Source organism: Chinchilla lanigera, unplaced genomic scaffold, assembly GCF_000276665.1.
Source record: "Chinchilla lanigera isolate Chin_1 unplaced genomic scaffold, ChiLan1.0 scaffold00006, whole genome shotgun sequence".
NCBI lineage: Eukaryota > Metazoa > Chordata > Mammalia > Rodentia > Chinchillidae > Chinchilla > Chinchilla lanigera.
Window position 1 is genome coordinate 30,080,059 of NW_004955407.1, and position 25,051 is coordinate 30,105,109.

General features: G+C 34.1%; 1 long non-coding RNA gene across 1 annotated transcript; it reads right to left on the reverse strand.

Annotated features, from left to right (window-relative positions):
• Positions 1-10,280: 10,280 nt before the first annotated feature.
• LOC102005772 lies at positions 10,281-24,834 on the reverse strand. Its single transcript, XR_259594.2, has 5 exons — positions 24,766-24,834; positions 13,363-13,480; positions 12,140-12,262; positions 11,552-11,678; positions 10,281-10,534 (listed from the first exon to the last, which is right to left on the reverse strand). It is a non-coding gene; the product is annotated as an uncharacterized LOC102005772 (long non-coding RNA).
• Positions 24,835-25,051: the final 217 nt, after the last annotated feature.

Below are 25,051 nucleotides of genomic sequence, written 5' to 3' on the forward strand. Positions count from 1 at the left end.
TAGGCCTTCAGTTGGACATGTGGGAGGCACTACTATGAGCTGTAGGTCCTCAGCTGGACTCATGCAGGACATTTCTGTAGGATCCAGGCCCTTAGCTAGTTTCCTTGGTCTTAGTGTGTGGACAGATTTCCTGTAGTCTTTGGGTGACTATTATAAATAATATTATAAAATATGTGTCCTGTATCATATTGTTCCCTTTGGAAAATATCCCCAAAACCAAAACCCCATATTTACCTTCTAACTTCTAATATTAAAAAAAAAAAATTGCCTTTATCACGTACTTTACTTTTCTGCCCCAAGCCAATATGAGGGGAAGGAGTCTCCATTTCCGAGGGAATAGTAGGGAGCAATGCTTTTGATCATCTATCATAGATCAGATAATAGGAACAGACAAAAAAATCTCAAAAAACTCAAAAGATGTCATTGGGAGTTCTCTAGTGTTTAAAAATATATCCACATTTGAATACCTTTTCTTAGCCTAAGTTAGAAAATATATTTATTTCATATATGAGGAAGTCATATTTCATTATTTCAGAAATTAATTCTAAAAACTCTTCCAGTTCTTCCTCTGCAATGCTGTATGTTTCTCAAAGGTGCTTACAGAATCAAAAGTGCTTAGGCAATGAATAATTTTAAAAATATTATTCCACACAATATTATTGGTATGGGATCATAGCCCTACAGCTAGAAGATTTACTGCCTAATAAATCTTTTCAAATACATGCATTAACAATGGTAAGTAATGTTGAAAATTTCTCTCTGAAACTCTATATTTTACTCTAGTAGAATGTGAGAAGTTGGAGATATAAATTATCTCTGGATTGTTGATGTACAAATGACATTGATTTACCCAAAAAGTAATGGTTACTTCTTATGGGATCTCTGTTCAGTATTTGAAATTGCATATAGCCATAGCTATGAGGGAAAAACAATATTCTCTCAGACCCCTCACCTAACCACATCACAACTGTGAATAGACTGTGTACAAGGGATCTGTAATGATCACTCTATTGATCACCTAGTTAAGATTGATCAGTCTGTTATCTTATTTAATTGACTCACAAAACTAAAATAGTACATGTCAATGTGTGATGGCAGCATATGATGTTTGGATGTAGGTGGAATTGTATAAAGTTTGAATCACATTAAACTTATCTCAAATATCTATCATTTCTTTATGGTACCCCATAAAGGGGCGTTCTTTAAACACCCCGGCACATGTAAAAGCATCTTTTCCAAATGTACTGTTTTATACTTGATTAATTTGGTAATGCAGCTATGTTTACCTTTAACATATGTCAACATATCCATGTGAATATCGTTGTCTAACCAGATTTTAGTCAACTGAACTCAGCAGGCACTGTATTTGCCTCTTTCAGCTTTTTTGAAAGCAAACCAGATTTGCATCTCCATCTACTTTCTAGCCAATCTCAGCAAGAAGCACTTCCAACATGAAGTGGAAGGGTTCATATTAAAGACCAACCGGATTCGCTACCTCTCCCAGGTGAGAATGTAAGTATTTTCATTAGTGAGACATATTCTCTGCATCAGAAACCTGCTTCATCTAATTTTCTGAACAGAGTTAAAAATCTCATGCATGTAATTACTGGATCCCTGTGCTTATTCTCATTGCCTGTTAAGAGAACAGTCTGTATCAGATGGGAATGCCAGGGAAGAACTCTGGTCCTTGGAGGCTGTCAGGTCAGCCACCAGAGACGTGTGAAAATCACCACAAAAAGCAGAGCAAACACTATAGGAGCAATGCTTTTACTTATACAGCACATGATCAGTTGACATAATGTGTGCTAATCTGTCATCACTATCAGTTCTCATGATTTTTCTTGTATAGCAATTTTTGCCATGGCCCTGCTTCAATGCTGTAGCAGAAAAGATCATTCTGCCTTCCCCAAAGAGCCTGAAGTCCTGAAGCCTGGGTCCCTGACTAACACACTAAGCAAAAGTAAGAAGTACAAGTTGAACTTGAAGTAGGGAAAGAAAATTGCACACAAGGCACAGGGCTGTGTGTTTATTTCTTGATAAGGAAGTGTTTCAGGCCCAAGGTCCAGGCTGAAGGAGACAAATGGAATTCAAAAGGCTGCATGCAGGTGATCAGCTTTCCCAACACCCTGGGTTCCTAGGACAACTGTAAACACCAAGGAACCAACAGGGAAAGTTTATGCACTCCATTTCTGACCACTACTGCACTGTCCAAGGAAGAGTCCTAGGTTGGTGCAAATAAATTTGATACAATGTGACAAAGAAAAATAAGAAATCTTTCCAGTGCTCACTCTATTTTCTATGGAAAGATTAATCTTTTAACATTTCATAGAGAAATTAAATATAAAAATTGATGTTTCATTTTATCATAATTTATAAGGTTTTCAGATATAAAAATTATAGATGGAAGTATAGATACCCTTTTGATGACATTTGAATATACATCACCTGAGTCTATCCACTATGAATTATTGATGGAGATTATTTCCCTTAGGCATAAAATAAATCATATCACACAATAAAATACATAGTCTTTTAGTTACTTTTCTCTCATCACTGAGACAAAATACCTGACACCCAGAATTAAGGGAGGAAAGGTTTATTTAGCTCACAGTTTGTGGGGATTTCAGTCCATACTTGGCTGGCTCCAAGGCAGAGTGGCACATGGCAGAAGGCAACAGTTCATGACAAGGGAAAACAGCAAAAGCAGTAAGAGCAAAATGGAGGAGCAGGAGCAGCAGCTGGAAGAGCAAGCCTCTTTCCCTCCCTTAGATTGTATGAAAACTACCCGCCCCAGCTCAGGTGTAGCACTTACATCCATAATTCCAGCATTGGATCATGAATCAATCATTACTCTGGAAGCCTGTGCCATGACTGCATGAGGCTTTGGGGCACATCTGAGACACAAACCATAACATATAGATATTATGATAATTTTTTTATTTCATGTAAAATATCTCCCTATGTAACTATGTATTCAGAGAAGTAGTCAGGTTTTGTTTAATTCCATAAACTCTGGTCATGAAATTTTGCAAACCAGCCTAGTTCTACAAAGATTTGCAAATAAAATAAGTATTTATTTGTGAAATTAAAGGCATATGGTTTCATCATGAGACTCCTGACTGAAAGCAGAATATTTAACTTATGAGAATTCTTTTCCTAAAGGAAGATGATAGGTAATTTTTTCATGTAAACTATAGTGAACTATGGGTTCCATCCTTCCTGTGATTTTCTCTACCCACCACAGAAGGTGTACATAAAGGCCCTAGGCAGACAGTGACATTCACCCTGAATCCATACTTTTCTGAACCTTCCAGTTTAACATCGGGCACAACTATAGCAAGTACTATGGAGGATTAGGACATGGCTGTGGCTATGGATGCCTTCACTATGGCTGCAATGGTGGAGGCTGTGGATATTGCTGTTGCAGCCATCTTGCTGTGGGAGATCCTGGCTCTGCGATTTCTACTGAGAGACTTCTAGAGACACTTTGGGACTTCTGCCCTTCTGTTCTTCTGTTTCCTGACTCTACTTTCTGGGTTCTTCTCTTTTCACATAATAATAGTCCATGTTAGACTAACTGATGTTGAGAAGATAGTTTAAATTCTACATTCATCATCTCATTGGAATGTAAGAATCTGGAATGTCTGTATAAAGGAATGTTATTTTACTTGTTACTATAAAATATTTATTACCATATATGTAATTTGTTTAACATTCTTCCTGTGAGAATAATTTTATTTCAATTTTCAATAAAATCTCTATTGGCAATATTGCTATCTTTTATATTATGTTCACTACATTTGTTACGTACATATGTATGACAGAATGTGATTGTGACAGAAACATCTATGTGATATACAATATCAAAATTCAAAGATATATGGACAAATTACTTCTAAGTCAAACTTGATTTTGATGATGGTCATTGCAATCATCCCAAAGTGATCCTATTAAAACACTAACCAATATGCTAAATTTTTAATGCATAAAATGATACAACAGTACCCATCACTATGTTCATGGGCTATGTGGCTCTTATACATTTGAGTATTTAGGACGGGACCTCTTCAATTTTTGTATTTGTATTTCTGCTTCACATCACTAAATAATTACTTTGTGTTTTCTAGAATGTATACTCAAAATATATATCATGTCCAAAGTTAGCATACTGTGCACCATTTTTATCTTTGAAATTTCCACCTGATTAACACATGAGCATATCAGGCATAAATATTAAGTCAGTGCTGTCAAGAAAGAGTGATTATAAGTTTTACATTCACAGATTCACTTTTGAGAATATAAAAGAATTTATATTAAATAAAACTTTCCTCAAGAAAGAATAAAAGAATCAGAATAGTGTGATTTCAACAGCAGTCTGAGGTATATTATGGCCTGACATTTTACATCATTTTGGCCTTCAACTTAAATTATGAACCTTTATCCTAAATGATTGATAAAAGACTTTGAACCTTGAAGTATCAATATGATGCATATTGCAAATGTTATTCTTTAAGAGAAATATATGTGCCCAGAAAAAGGTGTGAGAATTGCAAATTTTAATATAATTTATAAGATCATTTAAGGGCATTTATGATTTGCCAAAAGTGCTGGAAACCATGGTTCATTTTCTGATCATATAAAATATTTTACACTATGTATCTCTCTAGTATAGTTGAATTTTCTCAAAAGGGTTTATGTAAATATCAGAAGCCATTTTATGAGAGAATAAAACACTTGTGCAATACTATTGATACTATTTACATGATTCAGCACCTAGGACAGTTCTTGGAAAAAGTGAAAGTTGGTGTTTTCAATGTAATGAATAAAATGAAGACAGATTAATTAATGATTAAGGCTGCCAAACCTTTGTTAATATTTTATGTGAATTTTATGCTTTTAAAATTAGGACCATGTGAGAAAGCGTGTGCATTAAAATGTTTACCCATTTTTCTCTATCTTCATCCTCAATTCCCCAATTCAAAGCCTTATCAACATAAGCTCAGAGAAGATAACAAATTCATTAGCCATGTAAAGTAGAGGGCTTGTATTTTACCACCCACATCCTACATTTCTGGGGCCATGAATACATGATAAGCAAATACAGTATGTAAAACCCTCTCATGTTGATGATGTAGGAATTGGATTATGTGTGTAAAACTCTCTAACAAGAATAAGATCAAATTATTGTTGAAGATCATTGAAAAACCTTTATCAATTCTTTAATATGTTCTTGTGTGGTACTGTTTTTAAAGTGTTGCTTCAGTAATTCTCATGAAAATGTAAATTTACGAGTAAAATAAAATATCATCATTTTCAATTTTATCACTTCCATGGTTTAAGGTTATAGCTTTAAAACAAAGTCATAGAAGAAAATAGTGATATGAAAAAGAGAACCATACATTGCTTGGGCCTGGTTATTCAAAATTTTAAACTTTTGATTTTTTTTGTTCACAATCTTACAAAACTGAGCGATTCTTTAAAAAGTTTATTGTAAACCTACTCTGATGAGAAAATGAAGACAATGAAGGTTTTGAATAGGATGGAGAAAATGGAAATGTTTGAGCTTAAACATAAAGAGTCTGTTGAATATCAGCAGATTAAGTAAAATTATATCAACTATTATTTGTCATGAGATTTTAGGTATGTACCTTCATTCATTTTTCCAGCCACGACAGATCAAGGTGCATTTTTAGATAAGATGCTCCCTTATATGTGGGGGCCAAGGCCCCTTCCATGTGGGGGACTGGGCAGGCTGTACATTGACAGGCCTTAGTTTCCTTTAATGTAATCACTTATCTTTCAGGAGACGAGACTAGAATTGTTGTCATGACAGGTGTGGCAAGGTTTCAAGACAATAGATGCAAAAGCTTTAGACTTTTTAGATCCAATCCAGAAATCAATGCTTCCTTTGAATGTTTAGGCCATATCCCTGTGCATATCCAGAAAATAATAAATCATAATTTTTTTTTTCTTTTTGTCTTTTTGAGACAGGGTCTTGCTACGTAGTTTAGGCTGGCCTTGAGCTCACTTTGCAGCCCAGGCTGGTCTCAAACCCACAGTCCTCCTGCCTCAGCCTCCCAAGTGCTGGGATTACAGGCATGTGCCATCAGGCCCGGCTCCAAAAAGCTCTAAATATAAAAATTCCAAATTTTCAAAATTTCAACAATAAAATTTTGCAAAAAGTACTCAACCCTATTGAAAGAAAATTTATTTACATTTTTAAAAGATTTAATTGAAAGACATGCAAAATATTATAGAGAATTTCACAGGCTAATTTACTGAACAAACAGGAAACAATAACCAACATGTTTTTGCAAGAATAAAAAATACCAGGTACATTAACAACTGGGTGGACATAACTGTTATGAGTCATACTCATAAAGAAATAGACCAAAACATGAGGTATATTAAACACATCACTGTAGTTGATAATTTTAAATACCCAGCTTTTTACCTACAGTCATCTGAAATACTTTACAAAGTCTTCTGAAAAAATTTATAAAATTGATTTCGAAAAGTGATTAGGTGAAAGTGTCATCAAATATGAAGTTATCTAAGAAGAAAAGTTCCTGAAAAGATTTGTCTTTAATAAATGTAGACATTTCTTTATTTATTGAGAAAGTTTCAATACTTTTAAATACATTATGCTTTCATATAACTTACTATAAAGTGACATTGTGCTTTTATGAGGTAGGATTTGCATAAACTACATGAAAATTAGAAGTAAAAGTCTTTAAACAATGTGTACTTCTACACTGATAAGTTATGTCAAGCTGGATTACATAACTTAAGAAGTCATAAAAATAATACAATTTAAAATAGTTGAGAAGGAACTAAAAATATCAAAATTTAAAAATTAAAAACAAAATTTGTCATACCAAAAACTTTGTGCAAGAATACATTATGGGCAATTGTACAGAGGTTGTCTTTAAAAAATAGCCAAAATTCACAGTCTTGAGTTATATTAATTATACTTGAATTCTTGCATTCCATTGGCTTCTTACCTTTTTTTCTCTCTCTTTTATTGCAGAGCTTTCTTCAGAGACTATGCTAATATTTATTTTCTACATGGCACTGCTTTCCTGAAATTCATCTGCAATTTGATATACATTATAAGGACGATCCCTTTTAAAATTTTCCATCTTCTGTGTCATACTTTTCTATGTTGCCTCCAGTACATTTAAATCCATCCAACAAGTGTTCACATACAGATTGCAAATTTGGAGGAAAAATTCCTGGTGACTGAGCAGCCACACTGTTGTGTGTCTCATTCTACCACACACATAAGTTATTTCAGAATCAGTCAGTAGCTTCTCTGGCTTCTTCAGGGAAATATGGCTACAATTCATTAAGGCACTTGGAATTTTATCGACTAGAAGAAATATCAATGCATGCAAATGACCTATTTTTTTTTCTGAAGGACTATGACTAGCTCCTTTCCCAGAATTTGACTTTTTACTCTTCTTAAGTGTACTTTTAAAAGATGAGAATTGACTTTTCAGCATTTCCATTTTCATTTTAGAGAATTTCAGTATTTTGGATTTACATCTTTAAGAATTGCAATATTTGGAGGTATTGGACATCAGAGATGTTACACTTTAGGGATTTCATCTTCAGAGGCTTCAAAATTTGAGATACAGTGCAAAAGGTTGTATCATTTGGTACTTTAAACAGCACTGTTCTTCCACAATTTATTGGTGAAAGCAAGTCTCGAGGCCAGCAAAGATTTTAGTAGTGGAAAAATGTTCCAATTCTGGTTAAGAGAATCTCTAAAATCATATTACTATACCCATAAATACAAGGAAGAGTGAATAATTTATACAGTTTAGTAGACAGTCTACCACAGTGATATTATTATTTTTTTCTATAAATTCTGGAAAATGTACAGGTACGTTCAGAGGCGTTTTATTCACTAGTGATTAGGGAAAATATTTCTGGTCTAAGAATGGTCCTATGATCAAAGAAAGAGAGAAAACAAGCAAATGAACTAAGTAATGTGTCACTTCATTACCCAACAATGTTTCCTCAGAAGAAAATGAACATACCTTACACAAATGGCAAGTGAAAATACTACTTATTAGCCACTAGAACTACAAGAGAAGCAATCATTAGTAAATATTGTCACTATTTTACATAGACCTCAAAATCACAAAATTTTAGGAAATAGAGGAAAACTAATTTTTATTTGGTGAATTTCTCTCTTTCTGAGATGAATAATTCTTGGGAAAATATCTACAGTATAGAAAAACCCTACAGCTATCTAAAGCCATGACTCCGGGTTTGCCTCCACTAAACATGATTTTGACCTTTTCTAACTTTCACATCTCTTATAAATACCTTTCATTATTTGTAAGGAAACATAAACAAAAAAGCTGTGGTCAAGGTGTTCTGACTAACCAGCCTTTCAATAAACACAACATTAGAAAGAGTAGAACTAGTGCTGAGTTGTTAAGACAAATATTTATCATTCTCCACATGAATAGCCCTTGCTTGCCATATGAGTAGCAGTGGTGTCAGGAAAGAACATCTTAAATATTAAAGTTATTTAACAAGAAATGCTTCCCGCATCACCCTTTTCTCTAAGGTCTGACCTAGAAATTACATGAGCTAGTCCTTCTGTCTTCATGAAGGGCTTTTGACTCTCATGGGTGACACCAAGTAAGATCAAGACCCAAACCATGACACCGTGACTATTTTGTGTGGAGACCTTAGGAAAACACTTTATTAAAAGATCTAAATCAATTTTCAGGCCAAAGGATACTCCTGAATGCCAGTAGTTTTTAATTTGAATTTTGTTCATGACTAGTGACTGAGTGTGTATACATAAGTTACATTTTCATTGGTATAGAATACACACAAACATGTGTGCATATTTATTTATATACAGCATATATATAATACATATTCATAAAGTCAATATGGTTACAAGTTACTCTTTTATAATAAAAGTAAGTGTTATGAGAAAATTCTGCCATCTCTAGGATTTTAATATATTCAGCAAAACTAAAAAAAATCTCTAAATATTATATGAAAAGAGAGGGAACTAACAGAAGAATATTGACATTTTTTAAACAACTGGTGGGATATGTTTATGTGGCTTCGATATTTAATGTACTTATATGTATGCATGAGAATATACTTATTAAAATAAATAAGAAGCAAGAAAATATTACCTTTCTTGAAGGTCATTTTTCTCTTTGTAGAAGATCTCTACAACATATATGCAAAAGTAATGATTTAAATTTAAATATCAACATTGAAGACTTAGTGATTAAAGTAGGTAAAAACTTGTCAAATATTTTAAAATAAAAGTTGAGTTTGGGTTTTGCATGAAAATAAGGAAGCACATGGTTTGATCCTAGGAATGCTGACTCAGTTACAAAGGTGTCCAGCTTACAAGAGTTTCATATTGTTTAGTGAAACAAAGATTTGGAAAGTGTACTGATGCAAATTAATAGGAAATACTGTGTGTAATCAGTAGGTCTTATGTGCCCCAACTACCACTGAGGGTGCATAAAAAAGACTGGTGTAGGTAACAATGTTCAAGTTAAGGAAAGATCCCCTGCTTTTCACCAGAATTCTCTACTTCTGACACCATGTGCTATTACAGCAACTGCTTTGGAGGTCTGGGTGGAGCCATCATGGCCTGGGCTGTGGTTTTCTTAGCTATGGCTGTGGGTGTGGAGCCCTCATCCAAGGCTGTGGTTGTGGCAATTACGGTTCTGGCTGCTGCTGCCCATCTTGGTAGGAAGACCCTGCTCCAGTGGTTTTCCCTGAGACATTCACAAAGAAACTCAAGCCTTTGGTGGCCTGAATTTTGCCTCCCTGAGCCTATCTCCATGATTCTTCCACTGTCTGTTCTAAAGTGTCAAATTCATACTGAAGGATCTAAAATACAAAAACAATGTTGAGGTGCTGCAACTCTCCATTGGTCCCTGAAATCAACGGAACTATTTCAGAAATTTTTGGAAAAACTTTTTCTTTGATACTGTGCTGCCATTAAAATGTCTGATCAACTTCTAAGTGAGAAAAATGTAAATTTTTATTTTAATAAAATTTTATCTCATTGAAATTATGAATTTATGGCATTTAAATTTATTTATCTTCATTTGTGTGTGTGTGTGTGGGTGTGTGTGTGTGTGTGTGCACTCGCATGGATCTATGTTTTGGCTCACCTGTTTATTAAAGTGGGAAAGAAAAAGATATGAAAATATGAAAGCAAGAACAGACTTCAGAGCATCCTGAGGCAACACTGATGTCAGGAAAAGCAAGGGTAGGATATCAATTTATTTAAATTTTTTTATTTCTTGTGATTGTTTGATTGGTGCTCTCCTTAATCATCTGAGTCTTAGACCCTTGCTCTCTGTTTTCACACATTTCTGGTTGGGTGGTTCTTTTCCACAGCTTCCCCCTCAAAGAACAGTGTCTGCGTTCCTCTCCGGCGTGTTGGTAAGCCATTTCTTGAGAGGACAAGAGAAACTCTGCTCTCTGCTGTCCTCAGATTTCATGAGTTTCAGTATCATCTCCACCATTTCTGATTTAAGACAGGTCACCAAATACAAAGATAGTAAAACAGACTCTGATCTGAAACAATTTGACTTCAGCGCTCAAGCCAGAGTCTGCTTAAACCTATATTGCTTGAATATCTAATACAGGTCACTGTTCAGGTGAAGTGAGTAATTGACATCTCAATAAACAGGAAACTTTAACATCAGGAATTACTTCATTCTCTTTTAAGTCACTGGATTCTCATTTGTAATTCTAGGATTTCCTTTGAAGACATAAAATCTTATTCTCCAATTCCCCTCAAATTTCTACCTATGCCTATAACCCAGCTCAAAACAATGAGAAATAGCATTCTCTCTGATGGGGTAGTCGTCTGGTAGTATCTCACTTTGACTGCAAGATTTCTTTTTAATTTGATTTGTAGAAAGCCTTAATATTTGAAATAAAAAGTGAGTGTGCAGCCATTTTTATTTGAAACACCAACACTACCAAAGATCAACACATGTGGCCAAACTGAAAGCAAAATTTGTAAATCATTTTTAGAAGCTTGCAATATAGACTTTGTGTAGTGTGATAAATCATTTAAACAGAATATACAGCATTCAACTGAAAATTTCTCCTTCAAAAATTTCTAAGTTCTTATCACTTGATATCTTAAAGTGCTGATAAAAGACAATAACCTACAATCCTAAACTAGTACTTATTAGATTGCCATAGACAATAAATATTTATGGAACAAATGCAATTTAATTATATTGGGAGCTTTTTTACCTCTTCTGATGAGAGAATTAGAATGGACTGATGCCAACAACCTTTGTAAACATTAAACAAAATGAAACAAATTGTATTTGATAGATGATAAAGTACATCAATTCAAGGGTATATTTGAGTATATAATTTTAGTGAAGTTCTTCAACTATCATCTGAAGCAAGATTTCATTCAACCAAGCACTTTGTTGGCTTTTTGTTCTCACAATATCTTGCTTTTGACATCTATGTCCATAGGGATCAGAAAAGGTCACCTCCATCCCATTTAAATGTTTACCTTAACGAGAGCCCTGGAGCAGACTCACTACCATGAAGCTCTTCCTTCACAAAGCACCAGTCTCCTCAAATAAGAGAAAAAGATCCATGGGTCTCTGACTCATCAAACACTTTGTACACATCTGACTCTGCAGAAAAAACAAAGACCAAATATAAGACTGTTATTTCCTGAAAATCAGTTCTAGGAAGAATTTTTGTATCCACAAATGCAAATGCATTCTGTTTTGTAATCTGAGAATTGGTGTGGGTATATGTAGAGAACACGAACATGCATGTATTTTGAGATTCACGACTTAGAAATTTCACATTTTTATTTTTTTGTAAATGAACTTGTCATGTCTTCAGTATAGAGATTATTAGAAATCATTTAAACTAGTCCAACCTCACATTTACTCTGTTTTCCTATATTCATTTTCTACTTTGCAGAGGATTTATCTTTTAATTTAGGAAACCAGCATTTTAATATTTGTTACTTCAAATGTCTAACATAGAGTGCAATCACTTCATCATTGGATTCTTTTCATGTTTCTATTTCATTTGTTATGGTGACACAAACACCATCATCCTACAGTAAACATTCTGGAAGTACCTGTTCATCTTCTCAATATTGGAGGTCTCCAATAAAAATGACAGAATTTAATGTAGCTTCCTGGGAATAACTTAACATTTTCAAATGGCTTTCCAACTTTGCTATAATTTGTAACACATACAGCTGTGAACGAGAAAACAGATATTAATTAGGAAAGCTAATTTTAATAATAGTAATGTAATAATTCATTCACATAAAGTTCATTAGGATATAGTTGGCCCTCAGTGAATATCACCTAAATGAAGGAATGTTATTTTCTTAAATGACAGTACACAGAAAACCATGGAACTTTCATGAATTTCATTAATTCAACTGAGAGTGTACAAGGAACTGGATCTGTGCAACTCTATACAAACACCCATCAGCAAAGTTTCACTGCCCAAACGATGATATGGTGTGTAGTGTTCTCCTTTAAGGAATCTGTACGTAGGAGTGATAGGAAATCCAGGTTTGGGCAGGTTTTTTTTCCTTTTACTTTCCCATCCTTCAATATGATAGATATCTAGTAGATATCACTTTGTCTGGACAGTACAATAACTTAATGATATGGGTTTGAAAAAATTAGCTTTTAATATAATAAATTTCATTTACTTTTTAGCACAAGATAAAAATAAATTAATACATTACTTACAAAAATGAAACAATTCACCTCTATGTGGACGGCTGATACTTTATTTGAGCAATTATTCTTTTTTTTTATAGATATGCAGGTCTGATCCATTTCACCCATAAGCATAGTCTTCAGTTGCATCCATCCACACACAAAAGCCCCTAATCCATCTTTCTTCACAGCTCAGCAATACTCCACTGTACAAAACCACCACATCCCTTCTATCCATTCCTCAGCGATGGACACCTGGCCTGTCCCCAAGGTCTAACCACAACAAACTGCGCTGCTACAAACATGGATGCACACATATCCCTGCGGTACCATGCCTTCAGTTTCTCTGGAAAAATACCCAGGAGGGAAACAGCTGGGCTGAGTGGGACCCCCAATCTCAGTCCTCTGAGGAATCTCCACACCGAACTCCACAGTGGCTATACCAGTCCACACTCCCACCAACACTGGAGAAGTTTCCCTTCCCCACAGCCTTTCCACTATATGCCATTGGCTGATTTCTGGATGACAACCTTTCTTTCTGGGTGAGATGGAACCACAGCACCACTCCAATTGTGCATTTCTCCAATGACCAATGATGCCAAACATTTCCTCATATACCCACCTGCCATTTGTATTTTTCCATCTGAAAAGTGTGCACTCATCCTAGAAGCCCATCCTTTGAGTGGGTCTTTGAACTTTGGAGGCTGTTGGAATGCCTCACAGATCTGGAGAAAGCATGCCTGGAATGAGTGATTATTCTTATTATAAGGACAGCACAACTTTTATATTGTGGAACCAACAATAAAATATTTAAAAGACTCTGAATTATGCAATTGTCAACATTCAATCTGAGAAAGCATATTCTCTGCTACTTGACTGAACTTTCAATTTCTGACCGCATGAGCCACAATAGAAACGTCTGTGAGGCGTAATCTTCAATTATGGGCTGATTTTTTGCAGGACAATATTCTGGTCCAGTAGGTTCTATCCAAGTTCTACCTGAGCAGTTTGACCTACAGGACACATCCATCTGTTTCCTAACTAACCCACAGCAATATTCATATCAAGCATAACAAATTTATCTCTCACTATTATGAAAACAATAGTGCAGATACTCGATTTCCAATTTCAGTTAACCTAAATGTGATAACTTATAATGTACACAAAAACTTTGCTCTTTGTTCTTTATATTTATGTACATTTATTTCAAATGAAAACATTAGCATTTATTAAAAATAATGCTTAATAAACTATGCTATATTGTAAATTTGTGCTTTATCGCATTTACATTAATTACCTTCCATTTTCTTTCTTTTGATTTTTTATGTCTATGCATATGTTAGAGAGAAGAACAAAGATATATAGTGAGAAGCAGAGAGAGATAGAGGTAAAGAGAGCAAAATGCTGAATGACATTTTTTTTGGAAAGCTCCTGAGATTTTGGCAAACAAAATTTTAACAATCTAAACATGTTTGTTTTTAGCTAAGGTCATCACTAACCTGGAAGGATGTGATTTAGAAGCCACAGTTACACTTCATCAGACTGCCAAAATATACTCATATTCTAAGTTTTAAAACTAAGCTCTTGTCAACCAAAAGTCCTTTTTTCCTGCCATTATTAAACCAAACTTGTCTTATCGATTTACTGATACTGTAAATGTTGGCTGAATTCCCTAGCATGGTACCTCAGAAGAGATGTAATCTACTTGTCATCAAAATGGCATGCACACTGTAGGAAAAAATCTGAATAGTCATCTGCATGATTCCTCATCTCTGAGGTTAAAATCTGCCAGTAAAGTCTGCTATTGGTGAACTGCTAGCGCTTAAACCTTAAATGTCTCCCAAAAGACCATGTATTAAACATATGCTACCCAGGGTGCTGCTATTGGGAGGTTCTAGAACCTTTGAGAGCTGGTGGCTACTTGGAGATCCTCTAGGCATACTGAAATGTGTCCAGAATGGTTTGTGGCACCCTACTGCCTTCCTTTTACTCTGTTGTTTGTGGACTATGAGATGAATAATTTTGATCCACCACCTATGCTCCTTTTACCTCTGTAGATGAGGGAAGGGCAATAGAACATGGACTTCACTCTCCAAAGAATTAAACAAAATAACCTTTGTGAGCTGATCGTGAGGAATTTCACTAAGTGATGGCAAAGTTACTAATACATCAACCCAAAATAACACTCTTGTATGTTTGGAGTCACTGCCTTCCTCTTATAACATAATTTCTCAGATGCTGTGATTCTTCATTTTCCTTTGAAGTCCCCAAAATAGATTTTCCTACTCATTCTATTTTTATTTTAAAAATCCACATGATATTCAGAGATAACAATGTGGCAACAGAATTTTACATGATATGATATAAATGAGGCAAAAATCTGCTTGATTAAGTACGCTTTCCATCTGATTTCCAAGAAAATATAACATTTTACCAAAAAGCTATTTAGTCATCATCATATTTGAAAACTTAATTCCTTTTGTTCCCAACTCTAGAGATTAAACCCATGGTCTGTTCTATGTTAGTCAAGGACTCTATTATTGAGGGACATTTCCATTCCTAAGTTAATGCTGACAATGACATTCTAACAGATCACCATACATGCAAAGAATTATTTGGGCAGTGGAAAATCTATCTTAATTATTTGAACAAATATCCAATGTGCATAATATTAGATAATGTTTTACCTAATAGATAAAAATAAGGATTTATTTTCTTATTTAAAAGAAAAGAAAAAGTTTTCTTTTCTTTTTTTTTTTTTTGGTACCAGGAATTGAACTCAGGACCTTGTGCTTGCCAGGCAGGCACTTGTGCCACTGAGCTATGTCCCCGGCCCTGCTTTTCTTTTCAAAAATGGGAAATTCCTAATGTCATTTCACAATTTCCAGGGTTTCATGCTATGGGCAAAAGAGCCTATTAGCAAAGAAAAGAACAAGAATCAGAGTCTCACTGTTAATCTTGATCTGTCAACTTTTTTGGATTAAGCCTAGTAAATTAGTAGAGCATCCACATGAGAGTGTTTGAGTAAGACCTGCTCCTGGGTGTGTCTGGGTAGGTCATGGAAGAGTGACCTTGAGTGCTGTACCCTAAGCAGTTCCTCTGTGACATGTTACCATGCTCTGCTTCCTTGCCATCATGGCCTGAGCATCTTTACTCCTGCTTGTCCTTCCCCCATGATGTTTCTGCCTTGGAGCCAGCCCATAATAGATTGAAAATGTGAGTCAGTTAAATCTTTGCTCTGTTAAGTTGTGGATGTTGGGTGTTGCAACCAGCATCGAGCAACTTGACTAATATAGAAAATTAATGCTGAAAGTGAGGTGGTGAACGTAACTATACATGACTATATGGTATAGAAGACTTTGGAAGTGTTTTGTGGGAGAAATTTGAAAAGGTTTGGAGATGTGGGATACAGAAGCTCTAAAATACTATAAGCAGAGCCTAATGGTTGATTTTGACTTATAAGAGAGTGAACAGTAAAAGCTATGCTCAGGAGGTTTCATGGGGAACAACAGCTTTATTTTCAGTTGAATTAAAGACCAGGTATGTTATACTCTGGGAGGAAATTTGTGTACATTTTGAATATGTAGTGATACTTTACAGGAGACAGATTGAAATAGCATTTGTTAAAGAAAATGATTTAGAAGTAAATGTAAAATATGACTACATACATTACAATATTAACAATTTAAAACCAGTAACTAGCTCATATTTCATGAGCAATATTCAAGTAGATAATGCTCCACAATACAAAGAAGAAAAAAAAAAACAAATTAAAGATGAGCAAAAATCTTTCTCCTGTGCAGGAATGGAAAAAAAAACCCACAAAAATGAAAATAAGATCTTTAATCTCATAAACTGTATCATGCCATATAATTAGGTCATGTGTACTTAACTAAGTAAATACAGAATGAGCCAGGGCCTTGGAAATAGAACAAGAATTTCACTTTAAGGCCCATAAATACGGATGGCATTTTAACATAAGAGCACTTTTCTTATTTAAGAGGACCTTGGTATCTCAGTAAATACATATTTAGGACCTTATCCGAAGCTCATTAATGACATAATATGATCTTGCCCTGCCGCTGGTTTTCCCTACCCACCACCAAGAGTTATAAAAGGCCCTTGGCAAACAGTGGCATCCAGATACAAGATCCCTACTTCCTCGTCCTCAACTAAATAGTCCACCCCTCACACAATATGCTGTTGTGGCAACTACTACAGTGGCCTGTGCTATGGCTATGGTGGTCTAGGCTGTGGCTATGATTATGGTGGCTATGGCTATGGTGGCTATGGTTATGGCATAGCCCATGTGCTGTAGAAGATAGGGTACCTATGGCTTCTACTGAGGAATTTCCACAGCTTCTTAGCCTACTAGCTGTAACCTCCAGTTTACTTGTATTATCTCCAATTTTCTTCATGTGAGAAAATTTTAAATATCTTCAAAAATAATAACTATCATCCATCTCAGAATAATAAATGAAATTTAGCATGTCAATTTGATGCATTATTATCAGTTGGTCCACTTGCTACTTTGTAGAAAAGTTATTGATTTATTTTTGTAATACTGTGAAAATGTGATCAAATTTGACTTTAAACTTTCTTGTAAAAAGATATGTATTATTAAATAAACTTTCTGTGATTGAAAATATTTCTTTGATACAGTTCTGCTAAATAGTGTATCAATTTGACACATATGTTTGTGTATCTGTATGGGATTGCTCACACAAGGGGAGGGGAAAATGAGTATCTAAAAGCTCTCTTTTGGCCTTAGGGATCTAAAATATTAATTCCTTTTAACAGGTCATACAAAATCTCTTCTTATATGTGTCCTTTAATCTCGTCTACATTTTAAGCTATGCTGTTCATCTAAATATTAGAAAAGTTTACTTTCTACAATAGTATTTGTTTTTCATATCAAATGAGTTTAAAACTGTGTATATTTGTATGCTTTGTGTCATTTGTAACACCGGTGGTTGGATTATTATATCTGCCAGAGCTTTCTCTCTGTGAAGTATTTCTTTTTTTTTTTTTTTTTTTTTTTTTTTTTTTTTTTGGTACCGGGAACCGAACTCACGACCTTGCGCTTGCCAGGCAGGCGCTTTTGCCGCTGAGCTAAATCCCCAGCCTTCTGTGAAGTATTTCTAATTTTCAAAAAATACACTGACTATACAATTACTGTACATATTTTTTGTATTAAAAATGTTAGCATTAGTGATGACATTCTGGCTTACCAAAATGGCAGCCAAATACATTTCAAAATGTTCCAACTTATTCTATTTAGAAAAAAAATACTCATTATATGTGCAAATGTAAATGCATCAAAAATGTGAGATAGTTATACAGTATCAAACTAATATTAGATTATTTCTTTTTTACACAGAAGTATGGTTTTTATCAAATATATTTGTCTCTGTATGCTAAATTTCTCCACAATAAAATTGTTTCCACTCATAGGTTAGTCAGACTGACAACATTATATTCAATGAAATGCTGACGGAAAAACATAAAAAAGAGAACAATACTTTGAAGATGGAGAGTTTTTTTAAAAGTGAATTGAAATTGGGCAGTTTTTGATTCCTGGATCCAGGCAAGAGGCTACTACAGAAAAGTTCATGGAATTTCAGCTGTCTTTGTTTGGTGTGATTTGGTTGTCTGTTTTTTCCTAGGATGGCAGAAAGCATTTGTAGACATAAGTGTGCACAATCCTAAGAGCATGCTGGGAGAATACTGTGTTTAACAAAGAGCCAGGTTTCTCCCTGTGATATTGTACAAACTCTGATGTTGCAAGGTTCAATTGCCTGACTGACCAGGCAGAATCATTTGAAAATTTGACAGACATTTTTTCCCACATCAAGGTGATGAGAAAAATACCAGTGGGGGCTGGGGATTTAGTTCAGCAGCACAGCGCCTGCCTGGTAAGCTCAAGTTCGTGAGTTCAATTCCCGGTACCGGAAAAAAAAAAAAAGAAAATTATCACTAGAATTTAGGACCAGCGAAGAAAATACCATCCTTTATTAAAAAGAAAAAGTAGTATCCCCCTTGGGGGGGGGTCAAACAGAGTAAAACAGATGCTTATTTAAATCCCAGGAGCCTCATTTTGTGTTAATTCAACCTTTTGTAATAAGCTAGGAACAACAACAACAAAAACTCAATAGTGAAATAAAATATATTTCTGGATCCTTCACACTTTTAATATAATGAGAAAGAAATCAAGAGCTGGAGGAAAAGGGATAGGAGAGGAAGAAAAGAGGATGAAAAAAGAATTAAAATGTCATGAACATGTATGAACTTTACACAAGAACTGTAAACTCTATGTACTGCTAATATGCACTAATAAAAAAATTAAAATGGAAATTTGGAGCCCTATGGAAGTATGAAAAAGAACAACAGTTAATAAAATGTAATCAAAGTATGACTTACAGATTGGAGTTTGTAGATAAGAAAATTTTGATGTAATAAATATAAAGAAAGCTCACAAAATAGTTGCTAACATTGGAGAAAGCAAAAACAAATTTAAATTCTATTTCTTAAAAGCAGAAAATGAATGATGTAGTTAAGAATTAAATACATTTTGTGAAAAATTGGAATTAGTAAACATAACTGAGCTTTATAAATATTTTTGTAGAGCCAAAATATAGAACAATAATGCCATAATGTGAAACACAGAATGTGAAATTTGGAAGAGTTTGTAAAGGAATATTCATAACTCTTCAAAAGGAGAAACATACATGTAATTGGAGTTCAACAGGGAAGGAAAAAAGGAGGCACAGGCCATTTTGATAAAAGAATATAATTTTCCAAAGCTGCTGAAATACCTGAATCCACATACACTAAATGTGCACAGCCAAAAGACATGAAATTAAAATCACATTTAAACTTAAGTCACTAGCTGAAAATTAAATGGATAAATCATAACCTAGGGAGTTACACAGAAGGGATTACTTACAAGTTATAGTAATAAGAATGACTAAAAATTTTTCAAAAGAAATAAAACTAGGAAGAAATCACCATATTTTAAAGAATGTATCACAACTATCAATTTGTATCACAAACTATCAATTGAATGTATCATATTCAATATATTGAATGTATCACAATTATCAATTAAGATACAACAGTCAAATTGTCTGGATAAAAACAATCAAAATTGTCTGGATAAAAAAATAAAAATGTCAGTAAAATATATAAATAAAAATTAAAATAAACAATAAATGCTCACAAATATTAAATAGTGAGACAATATACTCAATTGAAAGTGAATTGTAAGAAAACTCAATTGTTTAGGTAGAAGAAAAGTGATCCAGACAAGAAGCAAGGACATACCCCTTAAAACTGACAAAAAGAATATTAATCTTACATTTTCTGCGTTTAAGTACACGGAAAAAGAAACTCAGGCTAAGCATAACACATAGAGGCCTATAAAAATTTCCAGCATTAAGGTCCTAAGCTTATCAGGAAAGAAGAAGGAGAAAGATATATTGAAATAAACTATACTAAGTGTCTTGGTAACTTTTCTCTTTTGTTGCTGAGACAAAATACTTGACACCCAAAATTAAAGAAGGAAAGGTTTATTTAGCTCACAATCTGTGGAGGTTTCAGTCCATACTCCACTGACTCCGAGGTAAAGTGGAACATAACAGAGGATAACAGTTCATGGTGGCAGAAAAACGGAAAGAGCAATAAAAGCAAAAAAGGAGGAGCAGCAAGAACAAGGCCCCTTCTCTCCCTTATAGAGTATGCAGGCTGCCCGCCCCAGGGCAGTCACAGCACTCACACCCTTTATCCCAGCAATGGACCATGAATCAATCAAAAGCTCTAGAAGACTGCCCCATGACTATATGAGGTTTTGGGGGAACATCTAGACACAAACCATAACACTAAGTTAATGACAATGGAAAAGTCATAAAACACAAAAGTTTTGTGAGTAATGGAACAAAAATACAGGTAACGAGTATACGATGTAAAACTGGTAATCTCTCCCATAATCTAAAGTTCCAGACATTTTAGCAAAGTAATCTTATTTGAAGACTACTTTTTCTGATTAAAGTTAGGGTGGAATGTGGTCATTTCTTCCCTTGTTTTTTTTTAATTCACCGTTAAGGATAAAATGATGGTCTTGTGCAGATTAGAATCAGCCTGGGGCAGAGTTTTTCTGTTCCACAGCTGACTCATCTACTCCCTACACCATGGGATTATACACAATCGCTATGACATCCTGGACTGCTAACTAGGGTGTGGATGGACACAGATGCTACCATCCTGTTTTGAAAGATTCTGGTCCTGTGGATTCTACTGAGTGACTCAAAGATCAACCAGGTTCATTGCATCCTTCCTGGGCTTTGCTAGCTGTGACTCTGTTTCCTGGGTTCTTCACTTGATCTCTCTTCATATAGGGGCCAATACAATCTTAGCTGCCAGGACACATGGGGAGACAGCTGCAGAAGGTGAAATGTGCAATAGTTCTCTGTGGGTGAAACATCGTGTGGCATTTTAATTTGTTTCTCAAGTTATGCTTAATTTTAATTCATATAAAGCTTAATTCAACATTCATGGGCAGAAAATGAAAATTTCATAAATCAAGGTCACTCATTGCCAGAATTGCTTCTTTTACGTTCACCCTTTTTTATTTTTTTATTTTAAAGAGAAAAAACAAACAGTCGAAACAACAATAAAACAATAAAAATGATACAGGATTTCAAAACAATGGCAGGAATTAACAATGGTTGTTATATTACATATTGCTATCTTCCATGAAGTTGCTCAGATTACCAGGTATAAGAATGCAAGACTGATCAAACAATTAAAGAGAATAAAAATTAATTTTAAAAATCATTAGAAACAATACAGAGCTTCACTGAACAAGATGGTAGGAACTCAGGTATGGTTGTTATATTCCATTTTGTTTGAGTAATTATGACTGAAGACACTGCTTTACTTGCTTCCCACCATTTGCCCAAGAACCAGAAGAAAATGTGCCTTCTTAGGGGCTGGGGATTTAGCTCAGTGGCACAGTGCCTGCCCGGCAAGTGCAAGGCTGTGAGTTCGATTGCCAGTACCAAGAAAATGTGCATTCTAATAAACCTCTGGGCACTGCGCTGCTAACACCTTCTTCATTCTAAACCTTAGTTCCCAAGCTAAAATAATAGCTAATAATTACCTTAATTATTAACAATACTCTATACAACTGGAACCCCTTTTTCTATGATACTATTATGTGTATTTGTTCTTGGCTTATTCCTGACACTACAGATTTTAATTAAAGCATTTATTGCTTTGCTTCTCTATGACTTTATTTTTATTCACTACAATTTTATCCCTATTGAGCCTACATTTCCAACTAGCAGGAACAGTTCTTTTTGATGATATTTTGGTGAAATTCATCTATTTCATTAAAAGAGATTGATTCATTTTTTGACCTTAGTTATATTTCAGTATTTCACAGAAAATTGAAATATAGACATTGCCATACAGAGACTTCTTTATTCTCAGAAACAAGTACAATTTTCCAGATAGCATTTTGGCTGTTTTAAATATATATTCAATAATTGTAAACAGCTTCAATAAGTATGGGACATCCATTTGCCTGATGTACAAAGTCATGTCTTATAGTCTCAATTACATAATGATGTTAACACAGGAATGGTGTGAATGTGGAAAAGAATTATTTGAAGAAACAGAAACAAAAAATAGGTACAGAAAAAAATATATAAAATAAATAATAAAAGGATGTGTTTATGTTCTCAAGTATTGATAATTATTATAAACAAAAATGTTGTAAATATACCATTTAAAAGAAAGAAACCCTGCATGGTGGTATACACCTGTAATCTCAGCACATTAAGAGGCTGATGCAGGAGGACTGAAAATTCAAGCTCAGACTGGGCAAATTGGCAAATTCACGAGACTATGTTTCAAAATAAAAATAGAGCCACAGGTATAGTGGTGCATGCCTGTAATCCTAGCACTCAAGAGACTGAGGCAGGAGTTCGAGGCCAGCCTGGGCTACATAGTGAGCTCAAGGCCAGCCTAAACTGCATAGAGACCGTGTCTCAAAGAAAGAAAGAAAGGTGACTTCTACTATTGGATTATTGTGACTATCATTGCTATAAATACTCTGCTTGTTTAACACATTACTTTATTCACATGTTGCTCTGTTTGCAATCTCTAGGTCACAGAAGTATGTTCATACAATGGTTCCTAACAGAGCATGACAGTTTATAGCAACTACCAGAGTAATGTGAGCTTTCATTTGTTCTTATTACAAATAATGATTCACAACTGTAAACTTAGTCACTCTAACTCTCCCATGGGATTTCAGTTCCCTCACTGTGTGATCACTGTGCATTTCTCTGACGACTATTAAAACACCATTCATTACTTTCAGAGTCCATTCAGGAATTACTGTTTATGGTGTTCCTAGTCTTGTCCTTTTCTGACTTTTTATTGGTTGTCTCTATTTCACATACTGAATAGATACAAATTTTTATGCATTGTGGAATTATCCATATATATAGATATTTTTATATGATATTCATAAAATAATTTTCTATAGCTTTGTTAGCTTATTTTTATAATACATGTTGAAATGATTTTTATGTCATATAATGCAGAGGGAACTCATTTTTATCTATACGAAATATAAACCACACTATTTACTAAAGTTAATCCTGCCCCACATGTACAATATCTCATATTCTTCTAACATATTCTCCTAAAAGTTTTTATTTTCCTCTAAGCATTGCTTTCTTTCTAACTTACAAATTTTAACATACTATATCTTTAGTACTGTTTATTTTAAAATTTATATAACTTCCATGTGATTTTGTCTATGATCCTCCTAACTTTAAGTTAATATCTTACTTTAAAAATATTTGCACTTTGACCATTATATTTTGTTTTGGAGTTTTGGAGTTGTGTTTTACAGTTAATTACACAAGATGAAAGAATATGTTATATGTTATTGAAGTCCATCAAATTATTTACCTGCATACATCAAGCTTAGTTTATGATCATTTGTATAATTACCAGGGGAACTTGAAAATTATATATTCAAAAGTTGAATTTGTCCCTCTATTTTCATGTTTTGGTCAAGCTTACTAAAATACACTGTTTATCTTTTGTATCTTTGTTTATTTTTGTCTTCTCATTCCCACAATTAAGACACATGCTTCATTTCATTTTGTTTTGATTTGGTAAGTATCTTTATTTAATATTATTACTATGTTATTTAGATTACTTCAAGTAAAAGTATAAGCTTTTCAGATGTATTGATCCCTTTATGCTTATATTTCCTGCTTTACTTCTAGTAGTTTTTAAATCTACTATGTCTATTTTTTAGGTAGGGTTTCTCTTTGTAGTCCAGTCTGGCTTTGAATTCACTATATAGTCCATGCTGGCCTGAAACTCATGGCGATCCTCCTGCCTCAGCGTCTCAAGTGCTGGAATTACGGAAGTGTACCAATTCACCTGACTACCATGTTTAATTAATAGGATTCCTCTCATTCACCTTTATCTAATATTTTTCAGGTATAATTTTTTCATCCTCTGACTTTCAAATATCCTGTAACATAATATTTGAGTTATGTCTCTTTCAATAAAATGTACTTAGGGAACCGTATTTTTTCTATGTTTAAAATTTCTGTATTTTCACTGAAATAAGTACCCTATTTATAATACTAATTTATTTTAAACCTATTCTTTTACTTGTTCTATTTTTATCTTAATATTTCTATGTTCCATTTCCTTGAGTTTACTACCCATTTGAATTAATCAAATATTTTACATTATATTTTTCCTCACGATGTGAATATATTTTCTTTTAATCTTGTGTTTTACTAGAGAATAAACATATTTTATTACATTCTAATATAAATTGACATTTTTACTAATTTTATTGTACTAAAACCTTAAAGTGCTCTAACTATTATGATACATTATTCTCATCTTTTGCGTTATCTTTTCAAACATGTTGATTATATAGGAATTTAACACTACAGAGAATATGGTTTATGTAGATGCTATTTACCTTTATTTACTGTGATGCTCGCTCGCCCTCACTTTTTACAGGTGTTTGATTTTCCATCTTCAGAGTTTCTTTTAATATTACTCTTCTGTGGGGCTGGGGATTTAGCTCAGCGGCAAAGCGCCTGCCTGGCAAGCGCAAGGTCGTGAGTTTGGTTCCCGGTACCGGAGAAAAAAAAAAAAAAAAAAAAAAAAAGAATCAAAAACTGATCATCAAAGTCATCTTTCCACGGTTAGAGCAAAGGATTTAATCAGTTTCACGATAACCCACAACCTTTGGACCAACTACA